The sequence below is a fragment of the Pelophylax lessonae genome, assembly GCF_965119305.1.
Source record: "Pelophylax lessonae genome assembly, chromosome: 1".
Classification (NCBI taxonomy): domain Eukaryota; kingdom Metazoa; phylum Chordata; class Amphibia; order Anura; family Ranidae; genus Pelophylax; species Pelophylax lessonae.
In genome coordinates, this window is record NC_138768.1 from 599,692,027 (window position 1) to 599,710,579 (window position 18,553).

Sequence of the window (18,553 nt, forward strand, 5' to 3'; positions counted from 1 at the left end):
AGTCGCAGCCCTTAAATATGGTCTTTACTATTGGGTAATGGTGCCCTCTGCAGGAGCAGGCTAGGTAGTGAAACTTGATAAAAAAGAGTTAAACAAAGACACACCTTTAGGGGGCTGTCCCTCTCGACATTACCCTCAGCCATTCAGTGCTGCTAATCAGTTTCTTGCTGCCTAGCTTAGGAGTAGGACTAAGTTCACTACTGAGACTCCTTTACTCAGTTTTTATTTTTCTTTGGAAAATATTTTATTTTTATTTTCTCACTCATTATCGCTAGTTAGTCAGGGGGATCCTCCTGGAGAACTACAAGCGACAGCCGGGCTGGGCCTCGCACTGGATAATCTAGATCCTTATGGTATCCCAGCCTGGCCAGAGAGTGTGCGAAGGTTATGGTCCGCCCAGGCCTCGCCACGGCGGTGCCCCGATGGATGGGGATGAGCCTGGGGAGAGCTTTCTTTGCCGGGACGCATTAACCCTGGAACGCCCTGTGTTGCAGCGCCCCCCTTTGACTGACGGCACCCCCACTCAGGGTGGGAGGCGATCTGTATCCGAGCGGAGCCCGTTGTCTGTGGTATGGTGAGTGATGCTACCCCCTGTGGCCCTGGGACAGTCGTCGGGGGGGGGGGGGTGTAATGTGGGCCCACTCCATGGGGATGTCAGAACATGCGGTCTCTGTAGTGCCCCCCCCGGCCGGTCTGGACGGTCCCTTCCTCCCTGCCCCCTTTGGGGGGGCTCTGCAGTAAAATGCTGCGTGGGGGGCGGGGTGTGGGGGCTTTTTACCTTGTCCTGGGGGCTTCCTGGAGGATTCCCTCAGTGGCCAGGTTCTGGGTTCCTGACAAATTGGCGCCATTTGTTTCGGCCGCCATTTTGGGTGAGGGCAGCCTTGCTGACTCCCTGTGAGGGCAGCAGCCATTTTTTGCTGTATTTTGTGCTGGTTCTGGCGCCATCTTGGATATGGGCAGCCGCCTAGTAAGGGCGTGGCCATTTTGGTGGTGATTTTCCCCATTGAAGTCTATGGCATCCATTTTTTTGGTGGCTCAGGGCGCTGTATCAGCCTCTAGTGGATGATGTCACTTCCTCCATCCATCTTAGGTGCTGCAGGGGTGAGCGGTTTCACTTTCATTTGTCTGTCACTTGGGGATTTTTTAAATGCCTTTTAATGCTTTTTTGGGTGTTTTTTTCCTGTAAACCACTGCTCCCTCAAATACTTTAACAATTTAAGGGGGAACTCCGGTGGCAGTGCGAGACCGCGGTGCTGATGGCGATATCGCCAATTTAAAGGGCCAGTGTCCCGTTTTTTTTTTGTATTCCTGCCAAAAGGAGTCCTAGGTTCACTATTTCCCCGCTGATCTGTTTTTCCACTTGAGGAACATGCGGAGCACCTCCCCTCAGCACCTTTACCTGCAGCCATTGCTACTTTGGCGTCCCAAATTATGTCACAGTGTACTGTCCAGTACCGGCCGAGGCCCTCTCAGTCATCTGCTTAAGAGACTGATGAGGTTGCCACGGACAACGCCCCACTGAGTGTTTCCAGTCCGCACACTTAGAAGGGGTGACGGAGGAGTCTTCCTCTGCCGCAGCGTGGTAACATTCTTTAGTTGCAGTAGGGGAACTTTGAATATTGATGAGTCCACCCAGTCAGGTTAGCGGGTTTCCTTCTGGTCCCACACAGCCCAGAAATCGGGTCAGGTTTTCCTCTGTCCCGTGGAGTTTCACAACATTGTGAACAAATAGTGGCGCTGCGTCTGAGCATATGCTGACAGTGCCTAAGCAGTTTCAACACCGCTATCCTTTTGCGGACCACATTACCAATCGCTGGATGGTGTCACCTGCGGTTGACCACACTGTTTCCAGGTTGAATAAATTCACAGTGGTGCCCGTGGAGGACTCCCTGGTTTTTGGAGACCCGAGGGATAGGCGTGTGGAGTCTCTTTCCCACCATATTTATTTGGTGGCAGGCTCCCTCCTCATACCTGTGTTCGCTTCTGTGCTGGTTTCACAGACGGTTACGGAATGGGTCGAGGTGCTTAAACGCAACTTGGTGGCGGAGTCGGTCTTTTATTGCCCCTGGTGGAACATATGGACCAAACCATGATGTTCCTGTGTGCCGCGGCCCTTGAAAAGGCTCCTCTGGTCGCAAGGCTATCCGCGGTAGAGGTCGCACTCTGCCGCATGGTTTTTGGTTGCGGAACTGGTCGGCTTCCCATGCCTCCAAATCGACTGTGCCTAATATCCCTTCCTTGGGGGAACGGCTTCTTTGGGACCCATTGGATGTGATTTTCAAGGCTTTCACAGGGGGTTTGGGTACCCTCCTGCCCCAGCTGCGAAGGGTAAATTGCCCTGCGTGTGGCTGGTCCCTCCTTCAAGGCTCATCGGGTGCCTTTTCGGGCCTCAGGGGCGCAGGACTAAGGTAAAACCTTCAAGGCCTCCGGCGGAAACAAGAAGCCCTGGTCTGGGATGCCCAAGGCTGAACAGTCCGGTGCTGTGGCCCAGTCTTCTTCCGCCTGAAGGGACTCCCTCGCCCATTTCAGGGGTGGGGGAGGTCTGCGTTGCTTTCTGGAACCCTGGTTGTCCCAAATCCAGGACAAGTGGGTTCACGACCTGATTTGTTCAGGGTACAAGATCGATTTTCGATCTCACCCCGCAGACGGGTTATTTGCATCAAATCTCCGTCTGTCTCCCGATCATTTACGAGATCTCAAGGGGGCTGTTCATGAGCTTCTTGCTCAAGGAGTTGTTATACCGGTTCCTCAGTGGGACAGGTTTCGTGGGCTCTATTCCAACCTGTTCACGGTGCCCAGAAAAGAGGGCAAAGTGCGTCCAATTCTGGACCTTATGTCTCTGCACCGCTTTGTGCAGGTGCGGAAGTTCCAGAAGGAATCCATCCAGTCGGTGGATTTTTGATTTAAAGGACATCCCTATCTATGAGGGCATCAGCGGTGTCTCCGCTTTGTAGTTGCGGAGGACCACTTTTAATTGTAGCATTTCCCTTTGGTCTAGCTTCGGCTCCCAGGGTCTTTACCAAGGTTTTGGCCCCCGGTGCTGGCTCTGCTGCACAAGAGGGGGATTGCGGTCCTCGGTTATCTGGACGACCTCCTTTTGAGAGCAAGCTTGTGTGGCACTCTGATGAGCGATCTGGCAGTCATGGTTCAGACGCTCCAGGAGTTCGGGTGGACCATCAATTTCCAAAAGTCAGCTCTGTCCCCATCAGTCCACCTCAGTTACCTGGGCATGGTCTTGGACTCCGCCCAAGCAAAGGTTTTTTTCTCCTGGAGGGAAAACTTCGGACCTTACAGGGCGAGATCGGGTCCTTCTTGGACTACGGTCTCTCCTCCCTACGAGCCTGCGTGAAGTCCCTGGGGCTAATGGTTTCAGCTTTCGAAGCGCTTCCATTGGCCCAGTTTCAGACGAGAACTCTGCAAGCAGAGGATCTGGCCAAGTGGAACATTTATCCTCAGTCACTGGACAGGAGGATATGTTTATGCCGCCTCACAAGGTCGGAGCTTTCGTAGCAGCTCCTGTCACCAGTTCTGTACCAGGGCAAGTCTTTTCTGCCTCTGTTGTGGACGGGGTTCACCACAAATGCCAGCCTGATGGGCTGGGGTGGAGTACTGGACACGCTGTGTGCCCAGGGGATGTGGTCGGCGGAGGAATCCTCCTTGCCGATTAATGTCCTGGAGCTCATGGCGATCAAACTATGCCTGCTACATTAGTCAATTTGGTTGCACGGTCGCACGGTTTGTGTTCAAGAGGACATTGCCACGGCTGTGGCTTTCATCAATCACCGAGGGGGAACCAAGAGTGCCTGGGCGGCCATGGAAGTGGCCAAGATCCTGTCTTGGGCCGAGGCGCACGTTCCAGCTTTCTCTGCTGTTCACATTCCCGGGAGTGGAGAACTAACAGGTGGACTATCTGAGTCGTCATTCCTTGGATCAGGGGGAATGGTCCCTGCATCCAGAGGAGTTTCGGTGTGCCCAGTGGGGGTCTCCGAACGCGGTTCTGTTCGCATCCTATTTCAACAGAGGTGGGAAGGTTCATGGCCAGGGCCCGAGATCCTCTGGTGGATGTCACAGATGCATTGGTGGTGCCCTGGCCCCAGTATTGGCTGATTTATGCCTTCCCTCCTATTCTACTGTTGTCCAGGTTCCTCCACAGGTTGGCGTTGGAACGGTTGCAGGTAAATCTGGTAGTTTCCAGACTGGCCTCGTTGGTCTTGGTACACGGCCCTCATACAGCTGGTTGTCGAGCCTCCCTGGTGACTACCTCTAGGAGGAGATCTGCTACCTCAAGGGCCGATCTTCCATCCTGCTTTACTGCTCTCTGGCTTTAATGGCGTGGCTGGGAAGCCAGGTGTTGGGAGACAGAGGTCTCTCTGATACTGTCATTCCTCCCTTGCTGGGGCTCGGAAAGCTTCCTCCGGGAAGATTTACCATCGTACCTGAAAGGCGTATATTGCCTGGTCTGAGTCGCAAGGGTTTTCGTTCTCGCTCCTTTTCGGTGGCAAGGGTTTTGGCCTTCCTGCAGGAAGGTGTGGAACAGCATTAGGCGCTGGGCACATTCAAGGGTCAGTTGTCGACCTTGGCCATTTTCTTCCAGCGTCCCTTGGTGACAATTTACGTTGATTCACACCTTTATTTGAGGGGTGCGTCATCTGGCACCCCCGCGGAGGGCTCCCCATTCACACTTGGGACATTGTAACACTAACGAGTCACATGACACCGGGGAGGGAAAATGGTTATTTGGCTAAATTTTTTGATATTTTTACCTAGGGGTGTGCTCACTTTTGTTGCCAGCAATTTAGACATTAATGACTGTGTGTTTAGTTAGTTTGAGGGGACAGCAAATTTACACTGTTATACAAGCTGTACACTCACTCACTACAGTACACCCCTCACATTTTTGTAAATATTTTATTATATATTTTCATGTGACAACACTGAAAAATGACACTTTGCTACAATGTAATGTAGTGAGTGTACAGCTTGTATAACAGTGTAAATTTTGTGTCCCCCTAAAAAATAACTCAACACACAACCAATAATATAAAAACTGCTTGCAACAAAAGTGAGTACACCCCTAAGTGAAAATGTCCAAATTGGGCCCATGTGACTCAATGGTGTTACAAGGTCTCAGGTGTGAATGGGGAGCAGGTGTGTTCAATTTAGGGTTATCTCTCTCTCTCTCTCTCTCATACTGGTCACTGGAAGTTTAACATGGCACCCAATAGTGAAGCATCTGAAAGCATCTGAAAATTGTTGCTCTACCTAAAGATGGCCTAGGCTATAAGAAGATTGCCAAGACCCTAAAACTGAGCTGCAGCACTGTGGCCAAGACCATACAGCAGTTTAACAGGACAGGTTGCATTTAGAACAGGCCTCGCCAAGGTCGGCCAAAGAAGTTGAGTGCACGTGCCCAGCATCATATCCAGGGGTTGTCTTTGGGAGATAGACATATGAGTGCTGCCAGCATTGCTGCAGAGGTCGAAGGGGGTGGGGGTTCAGCCTGTCAGTGCTCAGACCATATGCCGCAAACTGCATCAAATTGGTCTGCATGGCTGTAATCCCCTTTTCTAAAGATGATGCACAAGAAAGCCTGAAAACAGTTTGTTGAAGACAAGCAGATTAGGACATGGATTACTGGAACCCTGTCCTGTGGTCTGATGAGATCAAGATAAACATTTTTGGTTCAGATAGTGTCAAGCATGTGTGACGGCAACCAGGTGGGGTGTACAAAGACAATGATGTCTTGTCTACAGTCAAGCATGGTGGTGGGAGTGTCATGGTCTTGGGCTGCATGAGTGCTGCCTCCGCTGGCGAGCTACAGTTCATTGAGGGAACCATGAATGCCAACATGTATTGTGGCATACTGAAGCACAGCATGATCCCCTCTCTTCGGAGGTTGGGTCACAGGGCAGTATTCCAACATGATAACGACTCCAAACACACCTCCAAGATGACCACTGCCTTGCTAAAGAAGCTGAGGGTAAAGGTGATGGACTGGCCAAGCATGTCTCCAGACCTAAACCCTCTTGAGCTTCTTTTGGGCATCCTCAAACATAAGGTAGAGGAGCGCAAGGTCTCTAACATTCACCAGTTCTGTGATGTCGTCATGGAGGAGTGGAAGAGGACTCCAGTGGCAACCTGTGAAGCTCTGATTAACTCCATGCCCAAGAGGGTTAAGGCAGTGCTGGAAAATAATGGTGGCCACACAAAATATTGACACTTTGGGCCCAATTTGCACATTTTATTTTAGGGGTGTACTCACTTTTGTTGCCAGCAGTTTAGACATTAATGGCTGTGTGTTGAGTTTTTTTGAGGGGACAGAAAATTTACACTGTTATACAAGCTGTACACTCACTACTTTACATTGTAGCAAAGTGTCATTTCTTCAGTGTTGTCATATGAAAAGATATAATAAAATATTTACAAAAATGTGAGGGGTGTACTCACTTCTGTAAGATACTGTATATAAAAAAAAAAATAATATATAACATGTTGTGTTTAGGTTATTAAACACCAAAATGTCAAACTTTAAAAGGGTGTGTGTCCACAAAACGACGTAAAAGTATAGTACCCAAAGTTGTCCTTGGACTTTACAGAGCATCAATTTAGGACTCTCAAGTCAGCATGTGTGGCGATACCTAATATGTGTGCAGGGATAAACGTTTTCATATAATAAGTGCGCACCCAATACATGCATTGCATGTACAAGGGGGCAGGAAATTGTTTCTTTTTTTGGGGGGGGGGGGGGTGGTTATATGTTTTATTAAATGTATTTATTTTTTTTAAATTTGTTTTTGTTCAAATCATCTATGTAAAAGCATAGTGCAGGTGACAGGTTCTCTTTAGGGAGCCATCAGGGGTCTAATGTAACCTCTGCACTGTGCTAAAACGAAATGAGCGCAGACTATGCTTGATCAACTTCCTCCCTAGCCAAAATGGACAAGTTTTTAGCTCTGAACCTTGAGTGCTTAGAGCTGGGTTCATACTACCCTGAGGAGATCAGTAAATGGGTGTCATATATAAAACATTGCATGTATGTTTTATATATGACACCCATTTACTGCATATATTTATCTTTGTGGCAAACCATTTTTTGTTTTTGTAATTTACATATTTCCAGGGTTTATAAATACCTGCCTTCGCCACCTCTTGCTGTAGTTTTTCCATCCAGCTCATATGTCACTACAGGATGTACAAGCCAGTGGGAACCACAGTAAGTGGCAGGGGAAACGGGTATTCAATCTATCTGACCAGACAAATATTTGCAGAAGAGAATGAGCAATGAAGTGATGAATTTTAAAAAAAGGACCCCTGGAAAGGTAAGTATATAAAGTTTTTTTTAGCAGGTATGTTGTACATAATTTAGCCATGTGCTGACAGGGTCACTTTGAAGGTACAGCAACACAACAGAATCTCAGACTTGTTTGAAACTGGTGAAGATCTCTACATATTGGACTCCCTTGTTTCTGGCCAGATGTTTAAACTTGTGATCAAAAGCAAATAATCACACTGCACTGTAATATCATGATAGAGAGGACTGACCCTTTAATACAAGTTTCTAATATTTTGGAATCAAATACGCTAGATTTTTTTTTTTTTGTTCTACTTTAAATGAAAGCAATTAGAGAATACCTATTAACCTAGAGAACCCCTGTGTTTTTGTACACTGATCATAAGTGTCATGTTAATGTAATTTCTGTTTCATTTGTTTAATCCTTCTAACCTTCCACCACAACACAAGAGCAAGGAAAAGAAAAAATATGTTCAGTTGATTACAAAGATACACCAAGTAAATTTTGCAAACCGCTCATGCATGCCTTAAAACAGCTAAAAAACCACAAGAAAGTTAAAGAACTCTAAATGAGGTCAAATTGCTATTTGATGATAAACTCTAAGTAATGGCTCAGTGGAAGACTGTAAAATTGTAGCTTGGGGCACAGAGTGTTTCTATCAAAATGTGTTGTGTAATGAATTGGCTGGGAACTAAATGGCTGGGAAAGCTTTGCTTTGAGTAACGTGCTGAAAATAGTAACTCAACATATGGTTCACTTTCCTGTGCTTACACAAAATATATAGGTTTTCAGGGTGAGCAGTAGTAATTAAATGTAATCATAGTGTTAGAATCTGACCAACAAATGTAAATACTGTCCATTCATGAAGAAAAGATTGAAAGGGATTTGCAGCCATACCTGCACTTTATATAATAAGTAAAATACACGTGCTAGATGTGAATTTTCTTCAACAGAAACATTATTATGACAATAGGGAGGAGGCTTGTTATTAGACTGTCTTGCTGTTTTTTTTTTTTTTTTTTGTTGCTGGTAATCAAATAAATGTATAAGGTCTTCTGTAGCATGCTTTAAAAGTAATTGAATATCTACATTCCTTGCATGCACCTCGGCTTCCCTCCTCTTACCTCCAGCAGGCAGGGAATAGTGTCCTCTTAGTTGCCCAGAGTGAAAAAGGAACATAACAGTACATACAGTTTTTTGGTGCAAAGCACCCGTGACCTGCACTCAGAGTGGTGTAAAATTTAGTCCACCTTATTGAGGTATTAGGAGTATTTCTGTATCTGTGGACACGACAACCCAGGAAAAATGCTATGGCCTTGCTGCCCCTTACACGACCAGGGAAGTCTGGAAACACTGTAACAACAAACAAACACAAGGGCGCACCGGCCTAATGCATTATCATTTGGATGGTTTATTTAAAAAATAAGGATTAAAAATTCTCACAAACGAGTTCTTGTTAAAAGCATGTCACAAAAGGAACGCAGTCCTCAGTAAAGGTATCCGAGGATGAGTAGTCCCTTCGATTTTTGAAGGCTAACACGTTTCAAGGCCTAACCTCTTCCTCAGAGCCCTAGGCTAGGCCTCGAAATGCGTTAGCCTTCAAGAATCTAAGGGACTACTCATCCTCGGATACCTTTATCAAGGACTGCATTCCTTTTGTGACATGCTTTTAACAAGAACTCGTTTGTGAGTATTTTTAATCCTTATTTTTTAAATAAACCATCCAAATGATAATGCACTAGGCCGGTGAGCCCTTGTGTTTTTTTGTTGTTACAGTGAAAAAGGAACATGCCATTGCTAAGCTGATGTGTGCTGCTGCCTGCCGAGCATTTGAGGTGCAGCTCCTACCGCCTTGTGGGCTTTTAGTAACACACATGTGAGGAATGGTGTTTCTGTTTTCACGCTGCTGTGTGTTTAGCGTTATTCAGGAGATGCCAGCTCAAATCCCAGGGTGAAACTTCTATTGACCTCCAAGATGAACAGCATTGGGTCAAGCTAAATGGGAAAGCTCTACACATCATAATAATGGGTGGAGTGACAGAGCTCAGCGTAACATAATCATGCTACTGTTATTGGCTTTGTACATATTTTTCATTCTTTATTGTGGTCTAATGATTAATGCATTACATTTTTAGAAATATTTTACTCAGTGGTTAATATACTTTGTCTGTTCTACCTTTGCTGAAAAAATTAGGCAATAACAAAATATTAATAGTCTTGCATATGGAGGACTGGTGTAAAAATAGGCATTAGGGTCTGTCTTTCATGGGCCAAGTTTGTTTCCAAATAATATTATTCCTCTGATTGATTTAATCAAAACTAATATTCAAATATGATTCAGATTACCTCTCAAAGTAACTTTAAGGGTCAGCCTTTTCAAGATGAAATTGTTACCCAAAGTATTTATACTGCTTGGCAGAGACTTATCTATATCCAATTAAAGCTAAACCGTTTGGGAACCTGTTCAGATTGCTTGTCTAGCCCGATTGGCATTCTAAATTAGGGGGCACATTTTACAAAATCCTCTATACTGGTATAGGATTGCGCTATCGGACTGCATTTTTATTACCTGGATAAGCAGGCCTTTTGTTTATATTACTTTATCCGCTAAGAGGCTCTCAGAGTTACTACTCTGTTAATCAAACATGTTGGTTTTGTCTTCACAGACACTTTTATGAATATATATTTTTATCACCAGCGCCCTGCCTGTTTCTGATAGTACAGGTTTCCGTTAACATACTAGATCCTAAACCTAAAGTATTATTTAACCTAGTATTTAAAGGGATTGTAAAGGCAGAAGGTTTTTTTTTTTTATCTTAATGCATTCTATGCATTAAGATAAAAAAAACCTTCTGTGAGCAGCAGCCCCCTTCTGTCCCCATATTACTTACCTGAGCCCATCTTTATCCAGAGAAGTTGCAGGAGTGTCTAAGTTGCCTGGGTGTCCCCTCCTCATTGGCTGAGGCAGCAGCATGACGTGATTAGCTCCCTCTGCTGTCAATCAAAACCATTCAGCCAATTAGGAGAGAAAGGGGGCAGGGCCGAATGGCAGCTCCATGTCTGAATGGACACAGCGAGCTGTAACTCGGCTTGGTTGCCCCCATAGCAAGCTGCTTGCTGTGGGGCCACACAGCAGGAGGGAGGGGCCAGGAGAGCCGAAGAGGGACCCGAGAAGAGGAGGATCTGGGCTATTCTGTGCAAAACCAAATGCACAGAGCTGGTAAGTATGAGAAAATGAGACTTTACATACACTTTAACCTAACATCTAACAAAAAAAAAACACAAAAAAGCTACCTACAAAATCATCTAGGGCTGAATGTATTGGTGCTGAAACCACTGTGCCACGATAAAACCAGCTGTTCTTCCTCTACCTGATCAGCACCATCCCTTTAGTCCTTCAAAAAGCCACACCAGTTTTATTAACCCCAAACTTCCATTTGTCCCTATAATTTTACTAAAGAAACAATATTTACGATATTACTTTATATTAGAAAACAATTTACACTATTTCAACACTGCAGTAGTTGATACAAGCAGCCAGAAGTTACTTTTCATTTTCCAATCTCCACTACAAAATGAATGCAACAAATCACTGTTTATTTTACAATATTTTACAAACCTCGTTTGGCTGTACTTTACCTGTGGATAACAGGAGTATAGTTCATTCTGCACTCCTGTGACCCATTTTCAGCAGACAGTGAGGCTGACATCACAGAGCCGGTGTTCCGTGAAAAAACCATACCCGTGAGAAAACCATACCCTCGTCACTTCCGGTTCAGCTACGGAGGGTATGGATTTCTCACGGTAGTTAAACTTGCGGCGCTTACATTAAAACAGCTCCTCTGCAACATAAATCATCTCCGCTCTTCGCCCTGTCACTGCCCTCATCTCCGGTAATAAATATAAAAGCGGATCACGGAGCCGCGATCGCCGTCACATTTACATCTCATACACCCGCCGCCGCTTTTATATTTATTACCGGAGATGAGGGAAGTTACAGCGATAGCAGAGGAGATGATCGATGTTGCAGCCGAAGTGTTTTAATGTACCCGCCGCAAGTATTACATTAGACACAGTGCCGTGAGAATTTCATGCCCACCGAGCATGCACACTTGTCAAATTCTTTCATGTTCATTTACGTATCCGGGGCTCTGAGCATGCGCACTGCTGCGCTGCTCAGCTGTTTCAGACCGGAAGTGACGACGGTATGGTTTCTCCACGGGGTATGGTTTTTTAACGTTACACCGGTCCAGGCTCAGGAAGGATGAAGTCAGGATCTGCCCACATGCCTGAACCTGCACCCGGCTCAGCCTCTCAGTGAGCCACTGAGAGGCTGAGCCGGCTACTCCTGCCCCCCTCCACATCCCAGCGCTCTAGTGAGTGAGGGGGGAGACAGAGTAGACAGTGGTGACTGGAAGTCTCCAGCTTCTTGCTCAGGGAGCCCTGAGGACCAATCGATCAACGGTGTTTGATTGCTTAGTTTACAGTGTTAGAGCCGGCGGGGGATAGGTGCAGCAATGGTCTGATGCTGCATCCACCTAGGTAAGTATGAGTCTAAAAAAAAAAGAAAAAACTCCATACTTCTCTTTTAACCACTTACCGACTGCCCACCGCAGATGTACGTCATCACTTTGACGCTACATAACGGGATTATGGCAGCAGATAGCTGCCATAACCCCGGTATTTTTAAAAACGGCGGGCGATCGGCTTTCAGGTAAGGGTGGTCCCAGCGGCGGATTCACCGCAGGATCACCCTTACAGTGCGGCAGAAGAGGTGCCTCCCCTCCCGCCGGTAGCGGGTAAAATGATCCGGTCCTTGATCCTCTTACACAGGAAGTCGAGTGAGGGCAAGATGGCCCTCACGCGACTCTATGGTCTTGGAGGACCAGAGCGACGTCAAACGTCATTGCCTAGCAACCGGCCTATCTTTTGTAAATCACTTTTTTTTCTTTTTTAGTGTACTTGTGAGATCTGAGGACTTTTTGACCCCAGATCTCACAATAAAGAGGTCCTGTCATGGATATTTCTATTACAAAGAATGTTTACATTCCTTGCAATAGGAATAAAAATGATCAAATTTTTTTTTAAAACTGTGTAAAAATCAAAAATAATAAGTAAAATAAATAGGGGGGGGATTAAAGCGCCCTGTCCTCGTTAGCGCGCACGCAGAAGCGAACGCATATGCAAGTCCCGCCCACATATGTACACGGTGTTCAAACGACACATGTGAGGTATCGCCAAATTTGTTAAAGCGAGAGCAATAATTTGAGCCCTAGACCTCCTCTGTAACCCTAAGCTAGTAACCTATAGAAATTTTTAAAATGTCGCCTCTGGGGATTTTTAAGTACCAAACTTTGTCGCCATTCCACGAGCGTGCCTAATTTTGAAGCATGACATGTTGGGTATCTATTTACTCTGCGTAACATTATCTTTCACATTATGGAAGAAAATTGGGCTAACTTTACGGTTTTCTTATTTTTTAATTAAAAAAATTGCATTTGGAAGACCGCTGCGCAAATACGGTGTGATAAAAAATATTGCAATGATCTACATTTTATTCTATAGGGTCTCAGACAAAAAATATATATAATGTTTGGGGGTTCTAAGTAGTTTTCTAGCAAAAAAAATGATTTTAGCTTGTAAACACCAAGTGTCAAAAATAGGCCTGGTCCTAAAGTGGTTAAATATGCTCAAATTTAAAAGATGCATATCAGGAAACTTTGAACAATGCAGTAATGCAGCCTCACATTTCATGTTTTTATCAGCAAACAATATCATTTTTGTTAAATCACCTTTTCCACTTTACTCTTTCCTTTTATTACCAGCCATGATTAAGGGCAACCTCACTTAAGAGCTATTATATATAATATAGGTACTAAATAACCAAAAGATAAATCTTTGCACCCATTAAATACTTAATGCTCCATTCATAAATATGCAATAGCTTCCTACCCAGAAATACTGAAATGTAAAGCATTTTTAGCCTAGAAATATCAGATGCTGAGCCTCGTAGCTTAATGATGTTGATCATTACATATTTCAATTTATTTCAGATGACTTAAAAAGTAATACTAACCATGTGCTTACCTTCACCAAATTGCAACAATTAGAGCTTATATTGATTATTCTAGGAAAACAAACCCAAAATGCAGCAATTCTAAATGTGTCAAGCTGTGATCAGCTCAAGACTTATAAGTGCTTTTGGTCTGATTGCTTCTGTTTAATTAACATTATCTAAGTTATTGATCTCTCATTGAGATATTACCTGCAAGGAATCAGCATTGAATAAAATGTGACTATAAAGTGATGTGGTGCCTTGTATTGCTGATGTTTTATAACTCATGTTGATGATGCATTTAGACTCACTTATTTCCTTTACCTGTGTTATTCTCTAAGTAGCATTTAATCAGAAAATTTTAATATTCATATTGTAAACCGTCATTTTTGGTTCAGTTGTGAGTTTGTTATATTTAGCTGCTTTGACTCATCATTAATACATTCAATAAAAAAAAAAAAAAAAAAAAAAAACACAAACAAATATTAACAACTATATTGCCCAGAAAATGTAACAAGTTATTTTCCTATTACACTGAACCGTTTACCCTTAAAGAGAAATTGCAGTGGTGTTAAATATTATGCTTTATTGGTTATAAAATAAAATTACCTTTATAGGGTTTCAACCATTAGTTCGCTTAATAATTGGAAGCATATCTAGAAATAATTTACCGACTAAGGCATGGTTGTTGTACTTATAACTCATGTAATTCGGGGTTCAAGGTGAGCTTAAAGTATCATTAAACTCATTGCAGCAACTTCATATGGAACATCAGGAAATCTAACATTAGAAGTAATCATTTCTAGCACGCATACATTTTTTTCCCAAATTATTTTTTTCGCACCTATATATCACTGTCATATGGCATAAACTAGATTCTCCTCAATGCACTTCATCAGAGATCAGAGGGCACAGCAAGCTGGAAATCTTGGATAAAACATGCAATTGTCAATGCCTGAAGTTGATAGTATTCTAAAAATAGACTAATGACGAGGCTCCCAATTACATTTGTCCCATTCCAGAGCCACTGCTCAAGCTTCAGCAGTGTGTTTCACATAGGTGTCTAGCATAGAAGAAACCTCTATTAATATTTCCTGCTGGGGCTGCCCTGCAAGCAACCACAGATGGTTATGCGAGGGGGAAAGCTGGAAAGAAGGAGCAGATGCCATTCATCCGCTATAGCTTCCCCCTCAGACTGATAAAAATAGTCACATGGGGCAACTTCCAGAGGAGAAAAGAGGACATGAAAAGCTTCCTCTTTGGAAACTTCTGGAGCGTGCACATTGACAGGGGCAACCCAACAGATAGACTGGTAAAGCGTTGCTGCTGACAAAAGGGAAGCCCATGGCAACAGAAGAACCAACCACTAATAATGACAAGTGGCATACTATAAAGCTTCTGCACTAAAAAGATAATGTTTGTCTGGAAAATAATGTAAATAGTTTTAAAACAATTTACACAATGAAAAAAAAAATGGGTTTACTGATGCCTGAAGGTCACATGAGCTACAAATTGCTGGAAATAAATGCAAAGCATTACCACATAACACATAAAAACGTCCAAGCCCATCTGAAATTACAAAACTTTCTGATTATTAAACAATTTAACTGTTGAAACAGTTTTGAAGTAGCATGAAGCAGGAATTTAATATTGTCCATGACCAACAGTTCTTTAACCGACCTCATTTTTATTGACTATTAGAGCTTATTTGTGACTCAAGATCCCTGGTTCTTCTCTCTGGACTGAATTTTAATATATTTCTATGAAAAATTAATTAGGGATCCCTGATACAAATAATATGCCTGTGTGAGATTGGGTGAGATATCCCAATCATAGATATGGACTAAGGTAAAGATCTGGCAGAAAAAATCATAGGTCATGCCAAGAAGTGACTAACAAAAATAGGTACAGTTACACTTTAAGCAATGGGTCATTACCTAGGCAGAGTACAGTAAGTATAGTACTGCTAAAGTAGTTACCCTTTGATGAGATATTATTAGACTGGTGTACATCCATTGCTGGCTATTCCCACTGTAAATAATGCAGCCACAGACACAAAGGCTGCAGTGGACTCTTCTTTTTTTTAACAAGAAAAAAAAAACTGTCATGTTTGATGTATAGTTGGACTTCACACAGCAATTATGGCATTTCCATATAATTAATATCTATAGAAATTTACAAACAATTTCTCCATCCAATTTTACACTTAGCCCAAGCTGTCTCCCCTAATAATTATACTTAGTATAACCCAGAGTGTAAACATTTCCTCATTGTTCCCAGTGCATCACATGGATTTTACCCGAAACAGGAACTGTATATAAATGATGTTTGTTATTTTAAATATCTGCAGCTCAGGCGTATAGCCTTAGGTTTTAGATTATATGCTAATCTGCTATAAGGGAAAACCTCTAAACAGTTCCATATCAGAGAACAGTGTAAAAGGGATTTCCCAAATATAATAGAACATGGTTGGAAGGAATTCATTAATTACTACTTAATATAGATATCTCAGCAAGTGATAAGCTGTAATATTTGCATAGAACTTTTTTTGACCCCCCCCCCCGTTAGGATATTTCAAATGGGGATAAGAAATATATCTACTGGCCACAAATGTCAACTGGGTGCGATGGCGATATTTCACTTGACATAGGAGCAGAGATGTATAGTAACTAAGTAGAACTACTTCACTACTGTATTTAAGTACTGAAAGGCGGTATCTGTACTTTCCTAGAGTAGAATTTTTTCCCCCTACTTCCACTTTTACTTCACTACATTTTTTCAATGATTTCAATACTTCTACTTCGATATATTTTTTTTGTACTGCATAGTTACTCGTTACAATTATAAAAGTTACCACTGCCAGAACAGTAGATGGCAGGTTTCATGAAGCTCAAAACATGTGTATTATCAGCGCATACGAAAATAAAAGCTACTGTATGTATAAATAAAAGCTGCATTTGAAATAATAAACAATATGATGTTCAAACTTTTGACTTCTTTCTTTAATAACTACATAACACAGTACTTGTACTTTTACTTTCAGTACTTGAGTAGCAATTTTTTTTCAAAACTACTGGTACTTTTACTTTCAGTACTTGAGTAGCAAAATTTAAAAAAAAACGACTTTCAATACTTAAGTACAAAAAATGTTTAATACTTTAGTACTTCTACTCAAGTCACTTTTTGATTGAGCACTTCCACTTCTACTCAAGTAACTTTTTGATCGAGCACTTGTACTTTTACTCAAGTATGGGTTTCGAGTACTTTATACAACTCTGCATAGGAGTGTATTAGACCTTTTTTGGAGACAAATTACCAAATTTTTACCATCCCAAACATATACAACCCACAGTAGTATCTACTTGGTCTCTTTTGGTGAGATTGACTTACGTGTCCCAAAAAAAAAAAGTTTTTACCCCTTTTGCTTTTATATGCAAGGGAAACTGTAATCTAGGGGTTGATTTACTAAAAGCAAAGTGGCTGTTCCCTGTACATACCTAATCGTGTACTAGGAAAATGTAAAAAAAACTTTTTGATTGCATGAAAAAGGGTGATGGAAGTCAGAATTTCACCTTATTCCCTAAGCTCTGTGGAAAATTCCCTTGCAAACTGCAACTTCACTTGCAAAATGAACAGTATATTTTCCTTTAGTAAATCAACCCCCTAGTGTGGAGCTAAACATTAATTTATGGAAACAAATGGTGGACAAAATACTGGCCCTTAATAGAATAACCTATAAAACCCTTTTCTATTCCTTTAATCACAAACACACTCACACTTTATTCATCTACATGGGTTTGCTTCCTTCAAAAAATTATACTACTCATTTGATTTCTGTGGATTTTTTCTTGATCAAGAATTTCTACATAGAAAAAAATAATTTTGGTGACTGAACAGGACTACTACTTTTTAATTTGTATTTTCTGTCTTTCTGTATTGTTTAAACAAGACAAACGACAAAATACAAAATCAACTGAATCCTATATTTAAGCTTTACCCTGCTATATGCTTGTATAAATCTGCTTGGTTTACTTTTTTGACTATGATCAACATGCAATGGTATGCTTAGTAAACTTTACAAAAAAAAGTAGTCAAACCTCACTTGATTTATTGATGTTGGACCAAACCAATTAAAAGAGCAGTAACTGCCAATCGAGAGAGACCAAGAAAACAGGGACATGAGATCTTGGAAAGCACAAACTATAAATAAAGTGAAACAAATGCAGAAACCGTGCATATAAATATTTAGCATTGTTGCATTATAAATAGAGATTTATATGTAAGGATGAATTATAAGACTGTTTAGTGTACGAGCTAAATATATGTAAACATATGTAAACTTGACATTTTAAATCAGTCTCCATCAAGAGTTCATTCATATTTTTGCTAGCTTTGTTCACTTGTTGTTTGATTATGACAATCCATAAGGGCATTGCCTTCCTAGTGGATGAATTTATGTAACCTTGGTATAAATATTTTACAGCTTGAAATGTCAGAATATTGAATGTCCTGTTTATTCCATTTGCTGACAGGTTGGCCAACTCTAGAGTGTTAAGCACATCCACAGCATGCTATATATGCTCAGATTTAGAGATAATCACTGTTTATGAGATGCTTGCTGGCTAATGAAAATACATTTACATAGTATTTTTTCATCTGTTAAGGATAAAATAGCTGTGTAAATGACTTAAAAGAGGATTTTTAAAACCAGAAGATTCCCAATCATACCATGTTAAAATGTGTTGGGATTTGTTTCTTTATCTCTGTAAAAGATAATTGTATTGTTATCTATTAATCCAATATACTGTTTTTATATTTTTTTAATTGGCAAAATTGCACCCTCATCAAAGCTGCAATTAAAAATCAAATGTAACTTTCAGTTTAAATTAGCTAAATGCATTCCTGGTTCATCACAACAACAGGCATGTAATGTTGGAGCTTTACTGATTACAGAGCTTTAGGTCTTTCTCAGCAGCGAGTGTATCTGACCTCTGCAATGAGACTATTGCTTCCATATGGGGAGAAATAGTTATTTTCTACAGCATGACCGATTTTGATGTACCTGGATGATATAAAAGCCTATTTTAACTGAAAGTTTATTTGGGCTATAATGAATATGCTAGATTATTGGTATTTGGTGACCAACAGATCGATTTGTAATTAATAGTTCCAACATTTTAGGCATGTTTAAGAAACAACACAAATG

At 42.1% G+C, this 18,553-nt stretch overlaps 1 protein-coding gene across 1 annotated transcript in view; it reads left to right on the forward strand.

The window, feature by feature from the left end:
• Positions 1-18,553, forward strand: part of BANK1 (B cell scaffold protein with ankyrin repeats 1) — a 530,319-nt gene that overhangs the window by 212,367 nt on the left and 299,399 nt on the right. The window lies entirely within an intron of this gene.